We start from the raw sequence: 6,000 nt of genomic DNA, 5'->3' as shown, positions 1-6,000 counted from the left end.
AAAAGAAACTGTTTTGTTTTGTTTTTTTCTTTTCTTATATCCCCTCCCTCTTGCACCTGCCTCACATCCTCCCCTATCCTGCCCATGTAGGTCATCACAGAGCACCGAGATGAGCTCCCTGTGCTATACCACAGGTTCCCAGTAGCTATCTGTTTTACACATAGTAGTGTATTTATGCCAAACCTAATCTCACAATTCATCCCACCCTCCCTTCCCCCCATGTGTCTGCACGTCTGTTCTCTACATCTACATTTCTATTCCTACCCTGGAAATTTGTTCGTCTGTACTATTTTTCTAGATTCCACATCTATGCATTAATATACGATATTTGTTTTTCTCTTTCTGACTTACTTCACTCTGTATGACAGACTCTAGGTCCATTCACCTCACCACAGATAACTCATTTCGTTTCTTTTTATGGCTGAGTAATATACCATTGTATATATATACCACACCTTCTTTATCCATTCATCTGTTCATGGGCATTTAGGTTGTTTCCATGACCTAACTATCATAAATAGTGCTGCAATAAACATTGGGGTACATGTGTCTTTTTGAATTATGGTTTTCTCAGGGTATAAGCCCAGTAGTGGGATTGCTGGGTCATATGGTAGTTCTATTTTTAGGTTTTTAAGGAACCTCCATACTGTTCTCCACAGTAGCTGTTATCAATTTTATATTCCCACCAACAGTGTAAAAGGGTTCCCTTTTGGGCTTCCCTGGTGGCGCAGTGGTTGAGAGTCCGCCTGCCGATGCAGGGGACACGGGTTCGGGCCCCGGGCCGGGAAGATCCCACATGCTGCGGAGCGGCTGGGCCCGTGAGCCATGGCCGCTGAGCCTGCGCGTCGGAGCCTGTGCTCAGCAATGGGAGAGGCCACAACAATGAGAGGCCCACATACAGAAAAAAAAAAAAAAAAGCGTTCCCTTTTCTCCACACCCTCTCCAGCATTTATTGTTTGTAGATTTTTTGACATGGCCATTCTGACTGGTGTGAGGTGATATCTCATTGTAGTTTTGATTTGCATTTCTCTAATGATTAGTGATGTTGAGCATCTTTTCATGTGCCTCTTGGCCATCTGTATGTCTTCTTTGGAGAAATGTCTATTTAGGTCTTCTGCCCATTCTTTGATTGGGTTGTTTGTTTTTTTGATATTGAGCTGCATAAGCTGCTTGTATATTTTGGAGATTAATCCTTTTTCAGTTGCTTCAACTGCAAATATTTTCTCCCCTTCTAAGGGTTGTCTTTTCATCTTGTTTATGGTTTCCTTTGCTGTGCAAAAGCTTTTAAGTTTCATTAGGTCTCATTTGTTTATTTTTGTTTTTATTTTCATTACTCTAGGAAGTGGGTCAAAAAAGATCTTGCTGTGATTTATGTCAAAGAGTGTTCTTCCTATGTTTTCCTCTAAGAGTTTTATAGTGTCTGGTCTTACATTTAGGTCTTTAATCCATTTTGAGTTTATTTTTGTGTATGGTATTAGGTACTGTTCTAGTTTCATTCTTTTACATGTAGCTGTCTAGTTTTCCCAGCACCACTTATTGAAGAGGCTGTCTTTTCTCCATTGTGTATTCTTGCCTGCTTTGTCATAGATTAGGTGACCATAGGTGCATGGGTTGGTTTATCTCTGGGCTTTCTATCCTGGTTTGTTTGCTTTTTTTTTTTTTTTTTTTAATTTGTAGGTTCTGTATATTATAGCTAATCTTTTTCTTCTGTCCTTTCTTTTTTTAATTACTTATCTATTTTATACATGATAGTGTATATAGGTCAATCCTAATCTCCCAGTTCATCCCACCACACCCACCCCATGCTTTCCCCGCTTGGTGTCCATACATTTGTTCTCTACATCTGTGTCTCTGTTTCTGCCTTACAAACAGGGTCATCTGTATCACTTTTCTAGATTCCACATATATGTTTTTCTCTTTCTGACTTATTTCACTCTGTATGACAATCTGGTTTTTTTTTTTTTTTTTTTTTTTTTTGGCTGTGCCACGTCTTAGTTGCGGCACGTGGGATCTTCATTGAGTCATGAGGGATCTTTTGTTGCAGAGCACTGGCTTCTCTGTAGTTGTGGTGTGTGGGTTTTCTCTTCTCTAGTTTTGGTGAACAGGCTCCAGGGCACATGGGCTCTGTAGTTGTGGCGCACTGGCTCCAGAGCACATGGGCTCTGTGATTTGCGGCACATGGTCTCTCTAGTTGAGATGCGCAAGCTCAGTAGTTGTGGCACACGGGCTTAGTTGCCCCACAGCACGTGGAATCTTAGTTCCCTGACCAGAGATTAAATCCGCATCCCCTGCATTGTAAGGCAGTTTCTTTACTGCTGGACCACCAGGGAAGTCCTGAAGAAACTGTTTTTGTAACTATGAAAGCCGTTAAACAACCAAAGTGTTATTAGAATAAACAAGTCAAATATATGCATTTAACTTTATTCATACCAGCCTCTGGAATGTTTACCAGAGATTTTGTGGGCATTCGACTGACCATTTGTATAAGAACTTTTTGTATCTTTTAAATCATATATGGGTTCTTTGGCAAGACCTACACCATTTTATTAGATTCATTAGCTTTTCTGAAGAGTGTGGCTGGGGAAAATTGGCTGCAACAGCTATATTGTGGATTTTGGTTCTGATTTCAGTGTGCTCTGAAATCGTTTTTAAGATCTCAGGTGTCAAACTTGCAGAAAGGAGGCCCACAATTAATATAAAAGTATGATTTTGCTTTCTCTCTATCTGGTAGGGCCCAGAAATACAAGTGAAAAGAGACCTTAAAACTGTTGTGATAAATCTGCCCCATCCATTTAGCTTAGTAACTAAAATTTGACAGATAACCTCTTCTACTTAAAAAGTGCTCTATAGTTTGACCTTTATAATTTTAATGCAGAGTTGTTATGATTTTGATTCCAAAGTTAATTAGTAGCAAAGAATATGTTTGAACACAGGTTTTCTGCCTTTAACTTGTTGCCTCCCCCACCCACTTGCCAACTAACTTATTTCAGTGGTGAAAATACTTAGTCACTGATCAGTAAAAACTAACCCTATGCAGTCATTTCTGGGGAAGCAGTTGCCATCTCTTTGTACTTCTGCGGCTCTGACCTCAGAAGCCAAAAAACCTGACACTCTCTCCAATGTTTTGGTAGCTAGACCATGGTCACATGACCTTACCTCTTTATAGCAAGTCAGTGTTTTTGTCCAGGACTTGGGACCATGAGTTAGGGGTACAAAGCATGGAGACAGTTCAGAAATCATTTTGAGGTGAGGGCAGCAGCCTCCATTTCTTGAGGTAAGAAGCAGGTACAGAAGCAGTGGTGGACTCTACAGTGCTGTAGACCAGCCTCTTTTGGTTCTCTTGCTTCCCTATGAACAAGCTAATATCCTTCTATTAAACTTACTTTCTTCTGAGTTAGCTGGTTATCTTTTGTTGTCCACAAACAAAAACTTGATACAAATATTTAAGCTCCCATAGATGGGGCAAAATAGCAGTATATGCTGCCAAAACCTTCTACCCAGGAGGATACATATTTTTAGCGCTTTGGTGGCACAGATATGATTAAGATACCATCCTTATCATTGACTTCCAGAATATTGTTTTGATCCAAAAATTCTGAGTTTTACACACACATACTCTAGCTGAGATTAATATACCCATTATTAATTGATTTTAACACAGTATTGGCCAAACTTTTAATATACATGATGCAATAGGACATGACATAAAAGAAGCAGACACCAAATGATCAGTGTTTATTTAAAAGCTTAAAGAAGAATATGTCTCTTTCATAAGAAAGTATTATGTGATAAATATTTATTCTCAGTTACTCAAAATATCCAATAACATTATTATTTGATGGCAGACACTAGTGATTTGAATTATATCACTATTTTAAAGAAATGATTAACCTCATCAACAGAATTGTAAACATAAAACTTTTCTGTAGTTTTCTTCTTCCATAACAAAAATATGTGGAACTTTCTAGGCCAATGTTGTTAAAATCATTAACTAATGGGTATTTTAATCTCAGTCAGTGTATGTATAAGTGTACACAGAACTCCAAGCTTTTGGATCAAATAAAAACGTGTATTTGAACAGAAATCACTTAATGTAGATAATCCTTTAAGAACTAACTATAATCCAGTTTAGCATTTATTAGGACATTCTTTGTTATGCAAGCCATAAATGGGCCATGGGAAAAAACTTACCATTGTAACTGGCAAGTGGGTGCTTCTGCCCAGGGTTGAAATCTTGACTGAGGGATATAAAGACCCAGAAAATTCAGAATCCAGGGTAAAGGTTAAAAGCACGTGTTATGACATGACATAAAACAGATTCTTGTCTGAGGCCCAGGTCCACCCACTTCTGTATATTGCACACATGTGTATTATATTGCTATTAACATCTTGAGTAAGTTATCACCTAACCTCCCAGATCTCAGTTTCCTCAATATCAACGTGGAAATAAAATTGCTATTTCTAATTTATACGCTTTTTTGAGGATTAAATTAGGTATTGAATATAGAATGTTTAACCAAATGCTTAACACATAGTAGATGCTGTGCAACTGTTGGCTGTTATCAGTATTGGTGTTATTCTTTTGCTTCATTTGTCACTAATCTTTATTTTTCTTCCTATTAATTTATTATTACAAGACAGTGACCGCAATTTAAGAAGGTAAAATATAATGAATATCTAAATAAAAAGATGGACCTTAATTGTATTTAAATAAAAGCCATTATACCTATTTGGAGCAATGAAAAGTGTCAAATTCAATGGTAATTATTCAGTGTTCCAGTGTACACAAGTGGGTTCACATGAGATAAGTTTCTAGAACTGTAAAGATTTAACACAATCAGTATTAATGAATATATTAATAATGAGTGTTTCTACCAGAGGACATAAATCCTGGCTGAAAACTATATGAATAGTAGTAACCGAGAATAAAAATTTTGGATCAGGTATTATAGTGCTCTTGTAAATATTTTCTCTCAGTAGCACAGCCACCAGGAATGAATTAAAATGCAGTATTTTTAAAGAGAAAGAACTGCTGACAAGCTAAATGGTATTAAGGAACATAGAATCAGGGAGAATTTCAGTCTTCTCTTTTAGTAAAATGAAATGAAAAAGGGAAAACCCAGAAAGAGGCTGGCCTCTTTAATAAATGTTGGGCTTCAACATTTATTATTAAAAATACCTCAAGTGATCAGGTGAAATTGGCTACTTCCTGAAATATTTCTGGAAGGACCATAAATAAACAGAAAATTATGTTCCCAGCTAGGGGGTAAAAGGCACTTTTGATAGGTAATTGACTCTGAAAGGCAAATATAATAAAGCTCTATTAGGCAAAGGGATGGCAGACTCATCACAATTTTTTTTTTTTTTTAATTTTTGGCTGCATTGGGTCTTTGGCTGCCTTGGGGAACCCGTGTCCCCTGCATTGGTAGGCGGACTCTTAACCACTGCACCACCAGGAAAGCTGTGTTGCTGGGCGTGGGCTTTCTTTAGCTATGGCAAGCGGGGGCTGCTCTTTGTTGCAGTGTGCAGGCTTCTCGTTGCGGTGGCTTCTATTGTTGTGGAGCATGGGCTCTAGATTCACAGGCTTCAGTAGTTGTAGCACACAGGCTCAGTAGTTGTGGCACGCAGGCTCAGTAGTTGTGGCACACGGGCTCAGTAGTTGTGGCTCACGGGCTCTAGAGTGCAGGCTCAGTAGTTGTGTCACACAGGCTTAGTTGCTCCACAGCATGTGGGATCTTCCCAGACCAGGGATCGAACCTGCATCCCCTGCATTGGCAGGTAGATTCTTAAACTCTGCGCAACCAGCGAAATCCCTTTTTTTTTTTATGACTGCTTTTCTTTTAGTCCATCCAAAACATTCCTCCATCCTCTTCCTTGTTCTTTCTCACTGAATAGAACTTTGTTGAAGCCCAAGCCCACTTGTTAATCAGCAGAACTAAATACAAGGAGAGGAACTCTTACTATGTCCCATAGAGTGCATTAGACTTTCCCTATTCCAGG

Source organism: Hyperoodon ampullatus (assembly GCF_949752795.1).
Source record: "Hyperoodon ampullatus genome assembly, chromosome: 18".
In the NCBI taxonomy this organism is placed as follows: domain Eukaryota; kingdom Metazoa; phylum Chordata; class Mammalia; order Artiodactyla; family Ziphiidae; genus Hyperoodon; species Hyperoodon ampullatus.
This window is presented reverse-complemented; position numbering follows the sequence as displayed.